We start from the raw sequence: 20,082 nt of genomic DNA, 5'->3' as shown, positions 1-20,082 counted from the left end.
ATATTTATTGAACCAATTACATAACCACCATAAATATGCAATTAATTTTCAAGGTTTAAAATTGCATATAAAATATAAAATATTTATTGAACCAATTACATAACCACCTCGAAAATAGCATTTCTGGTCGTTTTTTGGCTAAAAACCGTCCTCTGGAAGGAAAATACCATTTCCAGAACACATTTTTCACCCAAAATTCACTATTTTTGGGTCGAAATCTGGGTTCGGGCAGAAGGTATTTAAATACGAGGTTAAAATAGATAATACAAGCTACTAATCTAATTAGCAACTTAAATCAGAAAAATTAAGCCATAAAAATCACCTTGAAAAATATTATGACTTTAAAAATAAACGAGCGTGGCTCCGATACCGTTGTTGGGGTTTGGTAAGTCCAACTTACCGCGGAAACGACCCCGACCCAAAGAACCACTCGCAATTAATAAAACCATAAAGAATAACAAATAAACATAAAAGGATAAAATAAGAATTTACCTTTGACGAGTGCTTCGCCCTCAAAGTCGGGCTCTTACTTGAAAGCTTTTAGCCCCGCTCACACGAGAGCCTCAAACGATATCCACCCACAAAGGAAGAACACCGACTTTTTAGGTCCGCTACCTTGGAGTTAGCAAGGTCCGACCAAAACCCAAGTGTTAATGGAGTTTAAGAGTTTTTTTCCAAAATACAATGCTCTTTCTAACTCCCACTCAACAATTTTTCTCCAAATCCCAAGATTGGTATTTATAGAGAAAAGTGGAAGTGAGAATTTCAATCACATCAATGTGGGATCATGAAATTCCACAATTTAATTTAAAGCTAAAATAAATTAAATAGGCAAGCAAATAATAAATCAACAAGTGTCTTAGTTGTATCCATAACCCTTATAAAAGCAAAATTGGGTTGAGGAATTTTTACTTTTAGCAATTCTCTTATGAACAATGCTCGGACGGTTATGCCCCTGCCATAATATTTTTTTGTTCTTGTTGCATGCTGCCCTTCCCTTATTGCCCTCTTCAATTTCTTTTTGGTTTTATCTTTTGTTTTGTCGTCTTTTCCAGCCTTTCTCAGCTTCACTGTATTTTGCTCCTTTTTTTTCTCTCTCCTCATCTCCTCTCAATCTCTCTCCTCAATCTATCAAGGTAATCCTCTTCACTCAACCTCTCTCTTCTCGAATTCTAGGCCAGGTTCTTCATTTTGAACGCTAATCCTATCCCCATAATTCTTTGGTTGTTTAATTTGGTGATATTGATGGATTTAGGGTTTATTTCTTTGACAGGAGAACCCATCTTTCTCTCTCCTTTTTTAAAACCCACAAACTCCATTTTCATCCAACTCATTCCCAACACTGAGTCGTGCACTGATTCACCAAACCCAATCAACAAAAGCCTATGATCGCCGGAAAATGGCCACAGCATCACCAACATCTCCACCGTCTCATCATCCACGAATTTCAAGTATATCGCTTTGTTCGTCAATCCCGAGGAACGCCTTCATCTTGAGCATGCCCAGAAACATGGTCATTGATCTTCCTCCTTTTTCAGGTAATTTTGGTTTTGATTGTTTCATATTGAAATTGATTCTAAATTTTTGTTGATTTATCTTCTTACAAACCAGGAGGGAGAAACAGAAAGCTGAGCCCGAATATTGAGGAGAGAGGGAGTTCGCTGGAAATGGCTAGGGTAATTTTTCACGTAAATTTTTATTGATTCTATAATTTTAAAAAAAATTACCTTAGCCTCCGTTCAGGAATTTGATGTTTTGTGTGTTTTCCTTAAAATCTGTATATCCCGTGCATATAAAATATTTCTAAACTATCTATAGCTTTTCACTTAACATTGTATGAATTTATGTATTTTTGCAGGAGGAATTTGAGTAAGCTTTTAATCAAAAACAAGAAGAAAGAGAATCATTAAATGGTAGCTTCTAGTGCCAGAGCTTTCTTTGTTAGGTAAAATTAAAGAATCACTATATTTGATGTATATTCTTCATCTCTTTTATACTATACTGTGTTGATCAAATTAACGAAATAAACTGTTTAATGAATATTTTTACTTAAAAAGCTTCCATTTTGCTGGGACAAAAATCCCAATTCATGTTTTGTTCTATCTCTTGTTTTGCAGAATTCCTTGACCTAAATCATTTACAAATTTGCATACTTTTCTTTACATACCAAAGCAGTTTCAGGTATATTGGCTCTTATTTTATCATTTATATATTAATATTTTTTTTTGTTACTTTCTTATCATTCCTATGATTTAGTGAAAAAATAATTATTTTAGATTTAGGGGTTTTGGTTGAATTTGATACCCGTGTTTGGAATTGTGTTGTGTATCTAAGATTTTGATAATTGACTTTGTCTCACTTCCAGGAAATGATAGTTGTAGGTAATAATTTCAAGCCTTAAATCCCACTAACTTGAACCCCACTGTGATCATACACTAAAGTACGATGGCGTCCAAAAGGGAAGAAAATAGAGCAAAAGAGTCGCCAATAAGTTTTTAGGAACTTGTAAACCGTTCACGAGGTAAAGGTTACACCCCTTAACAATCCAAGAGATCGTCAACTCCATAAGGTCTAGAACCAAATAAGGGTTCGGGGATGAAGGTACAAATCCAACCTAAAAGAGATTGAACCTGCCCTAATAATAGGCCTCTACTTTACTCTGATCGTATTCATGTGCGCTTTCTAATTAACATGCAATCAATAGATTAACCCTAAACCTGTTTATCTATGTTGGTTGAATATTAATGCACAAATAAATCTATTATTGGTGATAACTTGAATTATAATCACAATTAACCCTAAACAAGATTATTAATTATCTTATTAAGCGTGATTACAAGTATAAATTCCCTTTAAACATGCAATAAAGGTGTGATCAAGCAATAAATAATAAATATATCAAGCAACACAATAATCATAATAATAAAATTATAATAGTCATAATAATAATCATAAATAAAATAATCATCACCAAAATAATAATAATAATAATAATAATATTCATAATCATCATAAATTATAACAATTATAAACATAATCATGTTCATGTTAATATTAAAGCATAATAAAAATAGCAAGATTCTAGGCATGATACTAACAAGATTAATAACAAACCCTAGCATGTCACTAAGCAATAAAAATCAAATCTTTAGCCTTAGCATGATGCTAACAATCATAAATATTAGGAAGAACATAGGAAGCATTGTAACAATCATATTTAATATTAAAATTACCCTAGACATGATATTAAGAATCAAAATAACAGTCTAAGCACGATTTCTACATCATTAAATCAATTAAAACCATTAAACCACTTACTTTGATGCCTCGTACCTCTTTCTAATAACAAAATACACACGTTAGTAACTTCAAGGGAAATAATAATCAAACAATCAAATTAAATAATTGAAAGAGAGATTAGGGACCAAACCCTCAGAAACTAAATCTTTCAAGTTTAGAGCGAAGGCAACTTCGAATATAGCTAGGTGTTTCTAGATCTTGTGAATGCGGAATTTTGTATTGAGAAAACAAAGTTTAGAGAAATAAAGAAAGAAAGAAGAATGGAAGAGAATTAGAGAGAATTGGTGAGTTGAAATAAGAATTGATGAAATCTGGTTATCGAAAACGGAGTTTTAATACGTTACTTATAGAAAAAATCAGCCAAAAAGATAAAATCAACAAAACCGAGTCTGGTGCACGCAAAAACGAGGTTGGCGCCAGGAATTGGCCATTGGCGCCAGGCGCCTAGTGCTAGGCGCCAGGCCTGGTTCCAGGCGCCAATGCCTGGAGTCACGCGCCAAGCCTGTTTTTAACGCGTTTTTGTTTTTATCATATTTTTTGATCCGGAAATTCAAATAAGGCATATAATATGTCGTTGGAAAGCTCTTAAAGTCTACTTTCCAACACAATTAGAATCAGATTAAAATATTTTGTAGATAAAAAGATATGGCTAAAATAGTGGAAGGGTGTCAGTTTTGGATAAAGTTTCATGTCTCATTCATATCTTTTTCGTTATAACTCGGATTTAATATTATAATATATCATTGGAAAGATAATTTCAAGATCTATCCAACCATATAAAATTTGGATAAATATTATGAGGCATGAAAATAAAATCTGAATATATTCCACTTCGTACAAAACAAGGATTCTTAAAAGAGTAGTTTTATTCAATTTCAAACTCTTTAAAACATAATTATCAATCCTAACTCCGTTAGGATTTAAAAGAACCTTTTAGAGTATTCTAAAAGACTATAATCAATCCTAATAGCATTAGGAATGATAATTAATAATAGGCCCTCCTCTAGATCATTGGGCCGCATATAAGGGTCAAACCGGGCCCAGTTTAGTATTTTGGCCATAACTTCCTCGATATTCATCGGAATTGGGCTTATAATATATCGTTGGAAAGGTCTTTTCAAACCCCATCCAACTACACCATTATTGGATCCTTATCATGGACCAACCAAACTGGATTGACTATTTTCTTAAAATAAGTTTTCAAAAACAAAGAGAAGAGAAAAGAATTAAAACTATCCGCAACACTAAACTTTCCACACTTTCACTTCATTCGATTATGATTTGACGTGAAAGTTACTCATCACTAGGTTTGGTTTTGAGGAGACACAAATGAGTGTCTACAGAAGCCCCCACTTTGAATGAGTTTGGAGAAACGCAAGTTTCAAAAACAAAAGTCAAAGTATCGATAGGGACGGAGAATGATTCAGAACGTTCTGCGATCCTAAACCAATCTTGTAACGCCGATACCTGCAAACTAATGTTAGTTAAACAGATAAAAGAGTTAAGAAACGCGTATCTTGCACCGTCGAGCACACGTCTCTGAAAGTAACTGATTTGCCGCTTTACTGTTGTTTTGATGACCTCCTACAAGCTAGAGAATGCCATCCCGCTTGAAAACTGCTACGCCCGTAACTGCTTCCAATATAGAAGATTGCTTCGCTTGAAACAATCCTCCTGTGCTTTGATAATATTCCACGTCCAAGGGAATACCATCGAAGATTGCTTATCTTGAAACAATCCTCAGTTGTTTGTGACAACTCTCCACAATCTAGGGAATGCCACCTTGCTGTTTCGATGTTCACTCGTCTCTAAACAAAGAGCTTCTTTTGGATATGTTCCAATTTCCGCTGTGATAGTCTTCGAAAAGATCACTTCTCGTTTAATGCTGCTATGCCAGTACATCGGCGCTTTGCTGCTTGTGAACCAGTATGTCGGTGCTTTTGCTGTGATGACAATCCTCTTTTCTTTGGGAATAGTTGCCAACACAACTCTTGTATGATGTATGACAATCCGATTTAGGGAAAGTTGTCAATGCTTCGTAACAATCCATCCTTGGAAATGTTGTCACGATGAAGCGACAATCCATATCTCGGAAAATTTGCCAAAATCCAATTTTTGGGAAATGTTGCCAATGCTTCGTAACAATCTTTCATAAGAACTTTGCTACGATCGACAATCCACATCTTGGAATATAACTCTTGAAAGCAATCCACCTTGGAAATTTTCCAACGCTATGCGACAATCCTTTTGGGGAAAATATTGCCACGATTGACAATCCGCGTCTCGGAACATTTGCAAAAAAGAGTCGACCGACAATCCACTTCGGGAAAATTTGCCACTTGCTGAAATGAATGACAATCCACGTTGAGGAACTTTTGCCGAAATTTATGATGAATAGAAACCTACGACAATCCTTTGGGGAATTTTGCTATAGGGAACTAGGTGTATGACAATCCAATCTCGGAAAACTTGCCAACGAGCCGATGAATGTATGACAATCCGAACTTGGAAAAACTTGCCAATAAAGAAGGAGCACGACAATCCATGCTTGGAAACCTTGCCAGAGATGACAATCCAATCTTGGAAAAATTGTCGTTGAAGAAGATACACGACAATCCATTTTTGGAAATATTGTCAGTTAGGGATGGCAATCCAATTTTTGGAAATATTGTCGTTTTAGTGCTTGCTTTTAAACCGATTGTAATGAGCCAGTGTTTTAGGCGCTTAAGCTAAGTGAGACGATCTTTCATCAGGTCGACCACTGATTGTGATTGTAATCAAACTGACTACTTAATTATGTCAAATTGCTTATAGGGGCTAACTAGCGTACCAAGGAACCCAAAATTGCTGTATGAAGTCGAAATCACCTTTCTGAGAGGCTTCGAGCTCTGTCGTTGCTGAGATATTTCTGGCGCCAAGAATTGGTGTAGGGTCTTCCCTATTCTGGTGCACCTGTATTTATTTTAGACTATAGAACTTTGCCAATCTCTTTAATTATCTTAGGTTTGACCTAAGGTTTAGCATTGCTTGACTCATTGACTCGACACGACTCAAGGCATAAACTTGACTTGATATGATTGACTGACTCGAGGTTGACTCGACTCAAAGTGAAATGACACATGTGACTCATGACCCGTGTGTGCATAATGTAGGTTGTGCGACTCGAAAATGCAAAAAATTTCCGTCATTTTTGTGGAGGATATCGACTTTCTCCCGAAAAAGAAAGACGCGAAAAAGGAATCGAAGTGATATTTTGAAGGTGCATGTTGAATGAGCTTAGTCAAATGTTGTTTGATACTATCTCTCAAGGTTCAAGGATTAATCCATCCTAGGCTATCTCAATGGTTGACTCCATGATGAAAGTATTTGGGTAACTTAGGCACGAAGGCTAAGCACTTCATACTTCGTGATGCAATGATTTTTATGAGTGATGTTGATATGATAAGGTATGCTTCAACGTTGTGTTAAGATTTCATGACAAAGGGTTCCTAAGGGAAGTATATTTGGTCATGTATGTGTGATGTGTGTGATAGTGACACTAAACTTAGGCCACAAAGGCTAAGTGTGTGAAAAGATATGATTGAAAAGAGTCGAATGGTGGTGACTCTTAGGTTAGGTAAGCTAATGATATAGGGATCAAGCCCCCAAGTCTAGCTCTAAGTGAAAAGGGATGAGCATTGGAGATCCCTTGATATGATCATGGTGTAAGTGTGTGAATGTGAATATGAATGCATGTTTATTACGGTCGCACCTCGATGTGAGGTTTCCTACGTATCCGTTAGGAATCAGGCCGAACATAGCTCTAGCCGAACCTCGCACAAGTGTGTGTATACCTCAAAAAGGTCTTTTAAGGGTTGTAACGCAGTTAGGCTAAAGGTTATAGAAGAAGGGGATAAAGGCTCAAGACCCTAGATAAGCCCCCAAAGTGTGCAGCTTTACTTTTAAATCTTTGTATTTTTATGCTTGAGTTTCTACTCTTTTTTAGCTCTCTTTGCTTTAGCATTTATTTTATTTTAATAAGTGTGGGCAATCCCGATCATGCGGTCTATCACTCACTTGGCATTCATGTTTCTCAGGCACGGTACGGTACCGAGCACTCGATAAGAGACGCAATCTGAGACGTGTTCATATCAAAGACATGTTTATGTCAAAGACATTGGAACTCTTTCCCTTTTGTATACTTTTATTATTTTCTGCTATTTTTGCTATTTTAATTTTTTGAATTATCAAGCTTTTTTTTTTTTAGAATTGCATAAGTTACACACCATCCCATCCCAAGGTTAGGTAGATGTAGGTTGAAAAAAGAGGGGTCTATCGTTAGATGAGGCTCAAAGTGGTGTATGAAGAAATAATTGCATATTTGAAAGGTGAAAGGTGAAAGGAGATATGAAGTGGCTACAAGAGGTGCCTCAAATCATTGGTATACCTTATGCTTAATTCGACATGGATTTTTTTTTTCTTATTATTTTATTTATTTATGCAATGAAATGATCATATTCAAGGAAATAAATGCTCATTTTTATTAAAAGAAAAATAAATAATGATCCTACAAAATAAATCTAAGGAGAATAAAAAGGTGCCTATGCTAGACTTATTGGGGAAAGGAAAGAATGAAAAAGAAATAGAAAAAAGAGGTCACGAAATCTTGTTGTTGAAGCTCGCCTCTTGTCTTGTGTCATTCGCTTCATCATCACCCAGTCTTCTCGCTAGCTAGAGGCAATTGGATCTTATTTGCCTCTATGAGATCTTGAATGAGGTATTTTGCATTCATAAGTAGTATGACCGCGCCCTCGATGGTACTTGCAATAGGAGTTTGGATTCCATCTCGAAGATCGATTTTCTGGTGTTGGATCCTCGGTAGGGCCAATAGGTTTGATTAATCCTTGATCATAGAGACGATCAAAAGCAGCATCGTAGGTCATTCCAATGGGTGTGAACTCTCGCCTGGGTTTCCTTTTAGATCCTTGATTGTCCATGGCTAAGACACCATTATGGTCGAAGGTACTAACATTATTACTAGAGTGGGCGTTTTCGGAAGAAGAAGGATTGTCGTTCTTCTTTCCTTTCTAGCCACCGTGGTTACTATTGTTAGTAGCTTTTTGCTTTGCGAGGTCGTCTTCGATCTCGATACCTATGTCATAGACGGCCTTAAAAGTATTCAAGTTGTGTTGATATTTTAAGTGTTTTGAATACTTTTCTGGGAGATTCTTGATAAACATCCTCACAGACTCCTTTTCGGTGGGGACCTCAATCATCTTGGCGGAAGTTTCTCTCCACTTATTAAAGAAAGAAGTAAAGCCTTCATTCTCTTTTTGTCTTAGCATCTCAAGTTGTCTATGGTCAGTTTCAACTTGGATATTGCACTTGTATCTATCAATGAAAGCGTTTACTATCGATTCCCAGGTAGAGGTTTTCTCTTTGTCAAGGGAGAAGAACCATTGTTGGCAAACGGTTTCGAGAGATAGTGGGAACAGAGAGGGGGAAACTTTCTTATCGATACCCTTAACACTCATTATGATTTCGAATTCTCTTAAATGAAAATAAGGGTTATCAGTTGCTCTGAATTTTGGGATGTCGTTGGCGTTGAACTTCTGCGGAAGAAGATCTTTGTCCACCGAGACTCTTGTAATGTAAGCTCTTGAAACTTGTAGTCGCTAGATAACTTGCTTAAACTCTCTTGCATGAGGTCCATTTGTTGTTGCTTCACGGGATCATCGATCTTGAGTGCGAGAAGCTTCAGTGTCTCAGTCACGGTAGCCAGTTGGTTCTTAAGATCATTGAATTCTTCTTGAGTTGTCATTATCTTCTTAGCCTTCCTCTTTTGACGAATTGGTTTATCAAAAAGTGAGACTTGAACAAAGAGGTTGTCCTTGATTAATCTCCCTTCTCTCCTCGACCAAGTACTGTGGAAAAGGAATTTGGGGATATTCATTATTAATTATTTGACTCAAACTTTATTCAACATGCAATGGATGGAGGAAGTGAAGAAAGATGGAAGAATGTGAAGAAGATTTAGGTGGAGGGATATGAAGAATTAGGAATAGAATGTACCCCCCAACTCAAATGACGGAAAGACCGACTCATGCATGGACCTAAGACATGGTCATGGTGATGTACTCAAAGTGTGTGCTAAGACTAGTGAGTGTAGGTGATATGTTAAGACTCGTGTCATGACCATGTGGCTAGACTATGTGACTAGACTCGATTAAAGACTAAGTTAAGACTTCACGTATATGCATTAAACTGGACAGACTGTGGTATTTTAGTCATAACTTTTGATCTGTGACTCTGACTTAGATGAAACCAACGCCAAATTAAAGATAAAACTCGGGGCTACAGATCCATAGGTTGTACGACTCGTAGTTCTTTCTAGAACTCCATCTATGACCAAAACAAGTTGACGTTTGTGCAGTATACGGGAATAAAAATCCGGGTTGATTTAAAGGAACTATGACTCGATTTTAAGTTTATTTATTAGCTCAAATTAATTAATTAATTAATTAAACAAAGTCCTTTAGTCATTAATCAGTTTATTAAGCCTTAACACAAGTCAAACAAACAGTTAGGAAAAAACCACATAGAGTATGCACAACAAATAATGCACAATTAGTCAAGTAGGCACAATATGATGCAATGAGTTTGCAACCTAACCATGGCTCTAGTTCTCTAAAGTTCGGGATATGGTTTAGTCAATAGAGGGTCCATGGTTAATTGTCCGGATGCACCGCGCGGAAGCCTAACCGTTAAGGGTTGGCGCGAGTAGATGGACACCGCGAGTTTTAGAAAAAACTCGCTTCCATGGTTTGGTGAATTCAACATCTCGGATGTACCCTTTGTTGCACGAAGCGTTCAATCAGGTAGATGGAGCATGAATTCCCAGAGGGTTATGTCCATATGTAGAACACATATGGGTTTTAGAAAAGTGAGAAAAAATTCAATCAGGAAGTAGGATCGAGCAAACAATACGAAAAACCGGTCGAAATTAGAACGCATATTTCTGGCTCGGTATTGGGGGAAATTGGCGCCAGCAAACAGAGACTGGCGCCAGCTTTTAACTGTAGCGGATGGCGCCAATACTGACGTCTGGCGCTACAACTAAAATACTGGCGCCAAGCTTTGGCCCCTGACGCTACTTCCCACATGCCTCAGCAGCTTTCTGTGCTCGATAAAATTTTCCAGTTTCGCGCGGTGTTATTTAAGTCCTAGTTGTGAAAGATATTTCTCAAATTTTCTACGTGTAAAATCCTATGTTTTTAACTCATTACGGATGGTCTTTCCAATGAGATCTTTTTTATGCATATGACAATAATGTTAATCAAAATTACGCACATGAAATACTTAGAACGTTTCGAAAAAAAACTGTAGGAAATAATGTCAAGCCTTAAATCCCACTAACTTGAACCCCACTGTGATCATACACTAAAGTACGGTGGCGTCCAAAAAGGAAAAAGATAGAGCAAAAGAGTCGCCAACAAGTTTTTAGGAACTTGTAAACCGTTCACGAGGTGAAGGTTACACCCCTTAACAATCCAAGAGATCGTCAACTCCATAAGGTCTAGAACCAAATAAGGGTTCGGGGATGAAGGTACAAATCCAACCTAAAAGAGATTGAACCTGCCCTAATAATAGGCCTCTACTTTACTCTGATCGTATTCATGTGCGCTTTCTAATTAACATGCAATCAATAGATTAACCCTAAACCTGTTTATCTATGTTGGTTGAATATTAATGCACAAATAAATCTATTATTGGTGATAACTTGAATTATAATCACAATTAACCCTAAACAAGATTATTAATTATCTTATTAAGCGTGATTACAAGTATAAATTCCCTTTAAACATGCAATAAAGGTGTGATCAAACAATAAATAATAAATATATCAAGCAACACAATAATCATAATAATAAAATTATAATAGTCATAATAATAATCATAAATAAAATAATCATCTCCAAAATAATAATAATAATAATAATAATAATAATAATAATAATAATAATAATAATAATAATAATAATAATAATATTCATAATCATCATAAATTATAACAATTATAAACATAATCATGTTCATGTTAATATTAAAGCATAATAAAAATAGCAAGATCCTAGTCATGATACGAACAAGATTAATAACAAACCCTAGCATGTCACTAAGCAATAAAAATCAAATCTTTAGCCCTAGCATGATACTAACAATCATAAATATTAGGAAGAACATAGGAAGCATTGTAACAATTATATTTAATATTAAAATTACCCTAGACATGATACTAGGAATCAAAATAACAGTCTAAACATGATTTCTACATCATAAAATCAGTTAAAACCATTAAACCACTTACTTTGATGCCTTGTATCTCTTTCTAATAACAAAATACACACGTTAGTAACTTCAAGGAAAATAATAATCAAACAATCAAATTAAATAATTGAAAGAGAGATTAGGGACCAAACTCTCAGAAATTAGACCTTTCAAGTCTAGGGCGAAGACAACTTCGAATATGGCTAGGTGTTTCTAGATATTGTGAATGCGGAATTTTGTATTGAGAAAACAAAGTTTAGAGAAAGAAAGAAAGAAAGATGAATGGAAGAGAATTAGAGAGAATTGGTGAATTGAAATAAGAATTGATGAAATATGGTTATCGAAAATGGAGTTTAATACGTTATTTATAGAGAAAATCAGCCAAAAAGATAAAATTAACAAAACAGAGTCTGGCGCACGCAAAACAAGGTTGGCGCCAGGATTTGGCCATTGGCGCCAGGGGCCAATAGCTGGCGCCAGGCCTGGAGTCAGGCGCCAAGCCTGTTTTTAACGCGTTTTTGTTTTTATCATATCTTTTGATCCGGAAATTCAAATAAGGCATATAATATGTCGTTGGGAAGCTCTTAAAGTCTACTTTCCAAACCAATTAGAATCAGATTAAAATATTTTGTAGATAAAAAGATATGGCCAAAATAGTGGAAGGGTGTCAGTTTTGGATAAAGTTTCATGTCTCATTCATATCTTTTTCGTTATAACTCGGATTTAATATTATAATATATAATTGGAAAGATAATTTCAAGATCTATCCAACCATATAAAATTTGGATAAATATTATGAGGCACGAAAATAAAATCTGAATATATTCCACTTCGTACAAAACAAGGATTCTTAAAAGAGTAGTTTTATTCAATTTCAAACTCTTTAAAACATAAAAGAACCTTTTAGAGTATTCTAAAAGACTATAATCAATCCTAATAGCTTTAGGAATGATAATTAATAATAGGCCCTCCTCTAGATCATTGGGCCGCATATAAGGGTCAAACCAGGCCCAGTTTAGTATTTTGGCCATAACTTCCTCGATATTCATCGGAATTGGGCTTATAATATATCGTTGGAAAGGTCTTTTCAAACCCCATCCAACTACACCATTATTTGATCCTTATCATGGACCAACCAAAATGAATTGACTATTTTTTTAAAATAAGTTTTCAAAAACAAAGAGAAGAGAAAAGAATTAAAACTATCCGCAACACTAAACTTTCCACACTTTCACTTCATTCGATTATGATTCGACGTGAAAGGTACTCATCACTGGGTTTGGTTTTGGGGAGACACAAATGGGTGTCTACAATAGTACTAATGTGAAGTATGAGGAAAGCACCTTGTGTTGTGTAGTTACTTAGTGTAAGTTTCATCGAATTATGGTGTGTTCTTGTTGAGTTTGAGGGTCTAAATTGCATGAAATTTCTCTATAATATGCTTATAGTGTGTTATTTGTCGTTATATAGGGTGTCTATCCTAGAACGGGTGTAATTATGCACACTCTCACATTTACTTAGGGGGCTTGCATTTTGGGTTTTCAAATTCTAAACTACTTCATTAGTCATAAAATTTGATGCTTAAGGTTGTAAAGTTTGATTCTTTATGAATTTTGTGCCTCTTGATGTAATGCTTAATGTGTAAGAAACAATTTGCTCTCTTGCATTCTAGGTTTGTCAAATTATGATTTTATATACTCCTTAAAGAGGGTTCAACGATTATAATTTGAGTGTTCCATTGTTTCTGGGTTTGTGTAGAGTTTCAAGCTCGGATCTTTAAGGTTCTTCTTAGCTTGATTATTTCTGTTTTTATTTTTTGGCGGATTTTGTAGGAAACTCATATGTTCAAGATTGAATTAAAGAAGATATTCTTGATTGAGTTGTCAATGTTTGTGCCAAGGTGAGTTCATTCGAATCTAATTTAATGTTATATTATTTGCTTTTGTCTTGTAAATATTTGATCTTAAAGTGTTCGATGAATTGCTTGAATGAAATAGATTGTGGGTATTTTCTCATTTAATCTAGGGGTTTATGTTTTCATATGACCCTTAATTATGAATTGCAGGTGATTGATGATCTAAATCTAGGGTTCATCGCCAATTTACTTGGTGTTTGAGCTCTCCATTAAGTTCTACTTTGACTTGGGGTTTGAGTTTTCCATCATGAATCTCATCTGGGTATGTCAAATTCTGATTTTTTATACTCCTTAAAGCGGGTTCAAGGATTATAATTTGAGTGTTTCCTTGTTTCTGGGTTTGTGTAGAGCTTCAAGCTCATATCTTTAGGTAGTGTCAGTTTCATGATTTTGTTTAGGTATTTCATCTTTGCTTGATTAATTGATCTGATGTTTCAAAGATTTTATCTGTTATTTTTTGGTAAAAGACTTTTTAATGATTTGTGGTTGCAGATCAGAAGAAAATATAAGGGACCATGCCTCACTAATCACTATCGACCTCACCCAAATCGACTTGGACTCTGTAAGATTTTAGCTTTTATTTTTATTTGTTAAGTTTGTGTAAAAGTTTTACCTTCAATTTCATCAAGTGTAATTGATAATTGAATGGAAGTAATGATGATGAAGTACTAAATTTTGAATGGATTTTGATCTGGAGTTAACTATGGAAGATTTATCGTGTTTTGGATACAATTTTTCTAAGGTTGTGAATCTCTTACTATAATTCCCTTTACATTTCAGGCCACTTATATTCCTTCTTATGGGTTCTACTTTAGATTTTTTTCAAACAATTTGGATAAATTTAGAGTCTTGTTTGCTAATGAGCAGAGTTGGATTCATGATGAATATAGCTAGCTAGGGTCGAAACATTTAGGAAATCAAGAAAATTGTTTACCATTGTTTTATGTGTAGGAAAGCATCTTAATGATCTTGTTTAGCCTTTTTTAAGAGGTTAAGTTGGGTGATAGTATGAAATTAAGACAGAAATCTATTGTGTCCTATGATCGTAAATTCTTAATGTTATACGATGGGATGTATGACCACAAAATCGTGTTGGGAACCTGATTTAAGATAAATGTAGCTAGCTAGGAATAAAAATGTTTAGGCGATCAAGATAAATGATCTTGAGTATTGACTGATATGTATAATGATAAGGGAGGGATATTGTATTTCTATTACTTGTACAGTTGTACCTGTAGTAAAACGTTAACAGACTCCTTTATTTTGTGTTGAATTCCTTATCAAATGGCATCTTATTCTTGCCCCTTACGGGTTTTTTTTTTTTTTTTCAAATGCCAAAAAACATTTCTTTGCTCAAATATCATTTATCTTGACGGCAAATATGCTTAAAGATCTGGTACTGACCATCTTTCAATTTCCAGGTTGAGGTTCACTGGAGCAAAGGCCACAAACCACTACCTCCACTTCATCCCCTCTTAATTAAGGGCAGAAACCTCTACAGATTGAACACATTGAGGCGGGTGAGCAGTAGACTTTTTTGTGGCTCTTTGCATGCTGAAATTTATGATGAGATTGCCATTACTTAGAAGTGGTTGCAATTGTCCGCCTATATTAGAGATGGGAAGATGAACCAGAAAGACAGCGGGTTTTGAGCAAAAAGCATTGCAGGGGCTCCCTTGCCCGATCAAGTAGAGAAGCCCGAATTCAGGGAAAGATAGCAAAGAAGATGCTCAAAGGAGCCAAGTATGGACTTAACATCACTTGTTTTTTAATTCTTAATGTTGAAATACAAGAATAGATGAGAGTTGGCCTGTTTAATGTCACTTAGAAAGTTGGCACTACTCTACTGCAGGGTTTGTCCTAAAGAAAGACAACATATATGTCAAGAGAAGAACCATAGGCTTGCAACAGGTCCCATCTCCAACAATTCGTTTTTGGTGTTGATGCTGCTGTTAAGGTTATGCTCGATGTCGCGCTTTCTTTTTCTTATATTTTGTCTCTCACTCGGAGGCTAAGGTAATTTTTTTTAATTTTTTTTAAAATTTTTTATTTTACTCTGTTGTTTTCGGAGGTTGATTGATAAAAATTGTCAAACAATTTGTTCAAATTAAGTTGTCTCTTTGTAGATTAGGGCTTTCAATTAAAATTATTGCCTCTCTTTGTTGATACTTACTATGTTTAAATTTCTTTATAAATGGGTGATAGAGTAACTTGATGTGGGTGTCTGGAATATTGGCTGGATGACAACTGAAAATCTGAAAATTTGTAGCCAAGTCGTGGCCTTACTCCATTTGGTAAAGGCAGCCTATCAATCTTAGAAATTAAGGCCTCCAAAATCTTTGAATGAAAATAACAACTTTTTTCAAGACTAAGCTTTAGAAAATCTGATGTTTGGTTGTAGATCTATCATATGTTAAACTTGAGTCTTGAATCTATGTTACTGTAAATTGATTTTTGTAATGTAGATATGTGGGCATGGTATAAGATACAATGCTAATCTGTAAAAATCTTGGGTGCTTGAACTTAAAATTGAGAAATTTTCTTGTGAATGAATTGAAATTATATTAATCGTTTGTATGTAACTAAGCTGTAATGTTAGTATATTGAGGTAAATATTTCTGGGTCGTTGAGTATTTTTCGAATTGATGCAATTGAGCAATAGAATGTCACATTTTACTCTAAATTATCTTAAATTTCCTCAGATAATTGTTGGATTTTGCATATGATTTGCCTTTGTGTGAACATGAAAAGGCTCACATTTGTACGCTTTTGTCTTATATTATACTCTATATAAAGAATATATGATACTTTGTATCATCATAAAGGTTTTTGTTAATTGGGCACTTTGCTCTTGTAGAAATAGCATGGTTGGCTTGTTAGAGCTAGAGGGAAGTCCGAAAAATGGTTTTTAGGTAGTTAGAAGGCCATCTTGCTACCTAAAAATGGGGTTAATTTCATAATTAAACTCATGAAAATAGAACAAAAATAACAAAATTGTTCTTATTAGCTCTTTGTATCCTTGTAAAAGAATGATATTGTGTGACATTAATGTTAGTTTTTAAATTTTGAAGCTTTTGTTGTTTTGCATTGTAATGAGAATTTGATTGTTACATTGCTCATTGCATTGTAGGTCCGCTCTTGTTACATTTGTCATGTCAAAGATCAAAGAAATAGCTGAGAGGGACGGCACTCCTTTGATGGCTGATGGTAAACTTATAGTTGTGAATGAGCAACAGGTGGAGAAGTTTCTTTACACTGCCTTGAAATTGCTAAGATACTCAAGAATGACCGTTGTGGTACTTGTTAGCTTACCGCCACCACCTCCATCACCCATCTATATTTTATATGGAATACTTGGATCTTTTGGTGGAAAACATTCCGAGGCTTTTAATTGTAAGAGGATACAAGAAAGATGTGGTCACGTTGTTTACATAACTTAGCCCCCAATTTTTGCTACGGGGATAAACATGGTGTACTCAAGGACCAAAAAATTTAAAACTACCTATTTGTTCATACCTTCTGTTTTGACAATTCATTGTATCTTTACAATTTTGTCAATCATTCTTTTTGCAAGTGTAAGTTTAGGAAGCCTCTTTATTTATTTTTTATCTAGATTATGTAGATAAAATTTTTAATATAAGAGGATAATGTTTATGTGTTTAAAATAAGGAAATTGTTCAGAGAAAAAAAAATTACATTTATAGTTAATTAACCAATTTAAGTTTTAACTAACAACTCATGGTATGATTAATGCAGAGCCTTAAAGATTGTTATTTAGTTTGGATTATCAACTTATTGATTAGTGAATGTAGAAAGCCAAAGTGTTGATGTTAGGCCTATCAAATTTTGCATGCATTTGGACAAAACAATTAAAATAACAACGTTTGTTGGGCCATTATGGCCTTTCTCTTATTAAATACATACATAAGTAAAACAATTTCATGAAAAAGTAAATATGATAAAATCTTTTTCTGAAACACCTATCATTTATGTATGTTATCAAAAAATAATAACACTACTAATATATTTCGATACAACTTAATTATACTTTACACAATAATGCAATAATTTATAACGTATACAAGTAAATATTATGTACAATTTACAAAAACTAAGCTAATTAACTCACATATACGTCTTGCTAATAATTTATATCATATACAATTTACAAAAACTAAGCTAATTATCTTACTTATACATCTTGCTAATAATTTTCTTAATAAGCTTTACAAACCGGTGTGCACACAACGCGCGCGGCGCACTCGGACTAGTGTAAAGAGAAGTAAGGACCACTTGAAGAGGAGGGGACCATACTTACTCCCCACTCCTTCCTCTCCTTGTGCCACTTGTCCTCACACAAACACATTCCCTTCACATGCTTCCCAAATGACTCGGCTCTAACACCCGGCCCAGCCTAGCCCCGCACACGCGGGCTGCTAGCTGCCTTCTCGGCCCAGCACGCCCACGCACATATGTGCGGGCTGCTGTTGCCGATAGGCGCTACTAGCAAGCCACGCACATGTGCGGGCTGCTAGCAGTAGCGCGCGCCAGCAAGCCACGCAATGCTTGCGGGCTGCTGGCCGTAGCTTGCTAGCAAGCCTTGCACATGGTGCGGGCTGCTAGCTTGCCTAATCCCCTAGCACTCAGGATTCCGATGCTAGGGGTATTTTAGTCATTGTTGATTTATTACTAATTTTGTCGTCTCGTCTTTTACTATTTTTACTCGACTTCAGACGCTCGGTTTTGACGCTTTGAGCTCGAATTTCCGACGTCTAAATATTTAACACTCAGGCGACGAATTAAGGCGAGTCGGTTCATATATTTTCTTGGTTGTGACCCGAAAGGTTCAGTCAAGATTAAGCTGTAATATTAATTATACATTAATATTACTGATCAGAAGCGGCCTCCACCCAGACATTCCGATCACTTGACCTTACTGAATATATTAGCTTTCTAATAATTCTGAACCCACTAACGGAATAGTACACTTGTTCGAAGGACACCATTCCTTTCAGCTAGTGCCTCTACTGCACCCATAAGCATGACAACAGTATTGCGTAGTTCATGAACTTCCTCTCCCAAATTTGACGAGTTTTCCTCAGTATTACTAAAGAAAATTTCTTCTTCACTAGCCATTATTACGATCCTCTTTCTTCTATCAAAGGGTGATATATAAAAAAAAATGTTGTCTTGGTTAAACACTCTTCTCTCCTCAATCAAGCGCTGCGGAAAGGGAAGTTAGGGGTAAGTTTTTCATTTTTAACTCGAACTCTATTCAACATGCAATAGATGGGAAGAGATCATGGAAGAAAGGGGAGAATGATTGGTATGTAAAAATTATGTAGAGAGTGAAAAAAAGATATAGATGGGAATATATAGAAAAATTTAGGAATAAAGTGAACCCCAACTCAAATGACGGAAAGAGTGACTCATGCATGAACCTAAGACATGGTTATGTTGTGAAAATAGTATGTACAAAATGTGTGTGAATATTTGTGAGTGTAAGGGATATGTTCAAGACTCGTGTTATGACCATGCGACTAAACTATGTGACTAGATTCGAACAACGACTAAGTTAAGACCTCATGTATGTGCACTAAACTGGACATGTTGTAGTATTTTAGTCATAACTTTTTATCTGTGACTTTGATTGGGACGAAACCAACGCCAAATTAAAGATAAAACTCGGAGCTACAGATCTATAGCTGTACAACTCGTAACTCTTCCTAGAACTCCAGCTATGACCAAAACAAGTTGATGCTTGTGCTATATACGGGAATAAAAATCCGAGTTGACTCAAAGGAACTATGACTCGATTTTAGACATAATTATTACCTCAAATTAATTAATGAATTAATTAAGCAAAGTCCTTTAGTCCTTGGTTAGTTTATTTCAGCATATTCATAATTACAAGTCAAACCAAACGGTTAGTTTAATCACATGTACGTATGCACAAGCAAATAATGCACAAGTAGTCAAAACAAGATGCAATGAGTTTGCAACCTAACCATCGCTTGGCGCTGACGTTGTTTTCTCAGCGCTAATTCCTACATGCCTCGGCAGCTTTCTATTCTTGAATTTTCCTGTTTTTTTCGTAGCGTTTTTTCGACTTTAGTTGTGAAAGATATTTCCCTAAATTCCTACGTGTAAAATTCCTATTTTTTGACGCATTACGGTTGGTCTTTCCAATATGAACATTTTCATGCTTATGCCAATAATGTTAATCAAAATTATGCACATGAAATAATTAGAACTTTTTGAGTCTCATCTACGCATTCTAAATCATTGCCAAAATAAATTTTAAGAATTAAATAGAAATCCTCCCCAGTGGAGTGGCCAAAAAACTGTAGGAAATATTTCAACCCATCCCACACTTGAGCCCCACGGTGATCATACACTTAAGCATGGTGGCGTCGAAAGGGAAGGAAGCTAGAGTAAAAGAGTCGCCAACAAGTTTTAGGAACTTGTAAACTATTCATAGGGTGAAGGTTACACTCCAATAGGTCTGGAACCATGACTGGAAGTTCGGGGATGTAGGTACAAATCCAACCTAAAAGAGA

The 20,082-nt window shown here is 35.4% G+C and overlaps 1 long non-coding RNA gene across 4 annotated transcripts; it reads left to right on the top strand.

The window, feature by feature from the left end:
- The first annotated feature begins 925 nt into the window (after window positions 1-925).
- Window positions 926-17,123, top strand: LOC110686491. Of its 4 annotated transcripts, none has more exons than XR_002504201.1 (12): window positions 927-1,136; window positions 1,274-1,513; window positions 1,612-1,676; window positions 1,859-1,945; window positions 2,118-2,181; window positions 13,440-13,507; window positions 13,673-13,784; window positions 14,015-14,084; window positions 14,944-15,042; window positions 15,138-15,265; window positions 15,375-15,538; window positions 16,653-17,123. It is a non-coding gene; the product is annotated as an uncharacterized LOC110686491 (long non-coding RNA). The 4 variants fall into 4 exon arrangements; XR_002504202.1 differs by having other exon boundaries at window positions 927-1,181; XR_002504203.1 differs by having other exon boundaries at window positions 926-1,538.
- Window positions 17,124-20,082: the final 2,959 nt, after the last annotated feature.

This window comes from Chenopodium quinoa, unplaced genomic scaffold (assembly GCF_001683475.1).
Source record: "Chenopodium quinoa cultivar QQ74 unplaced genomic scaffold, ASM168347v1, whole genome shotgun sequence".
NCBI lineage: Eukaryota > Viridiplantae > Streptophyta > Magnoliopsida > Caryophyllales > Amaranthaceae > Chenopodium > Chenopodium quinoa.
This window is presented reverse-complemented; position numbering and strand designations above follow the sequence as displayed.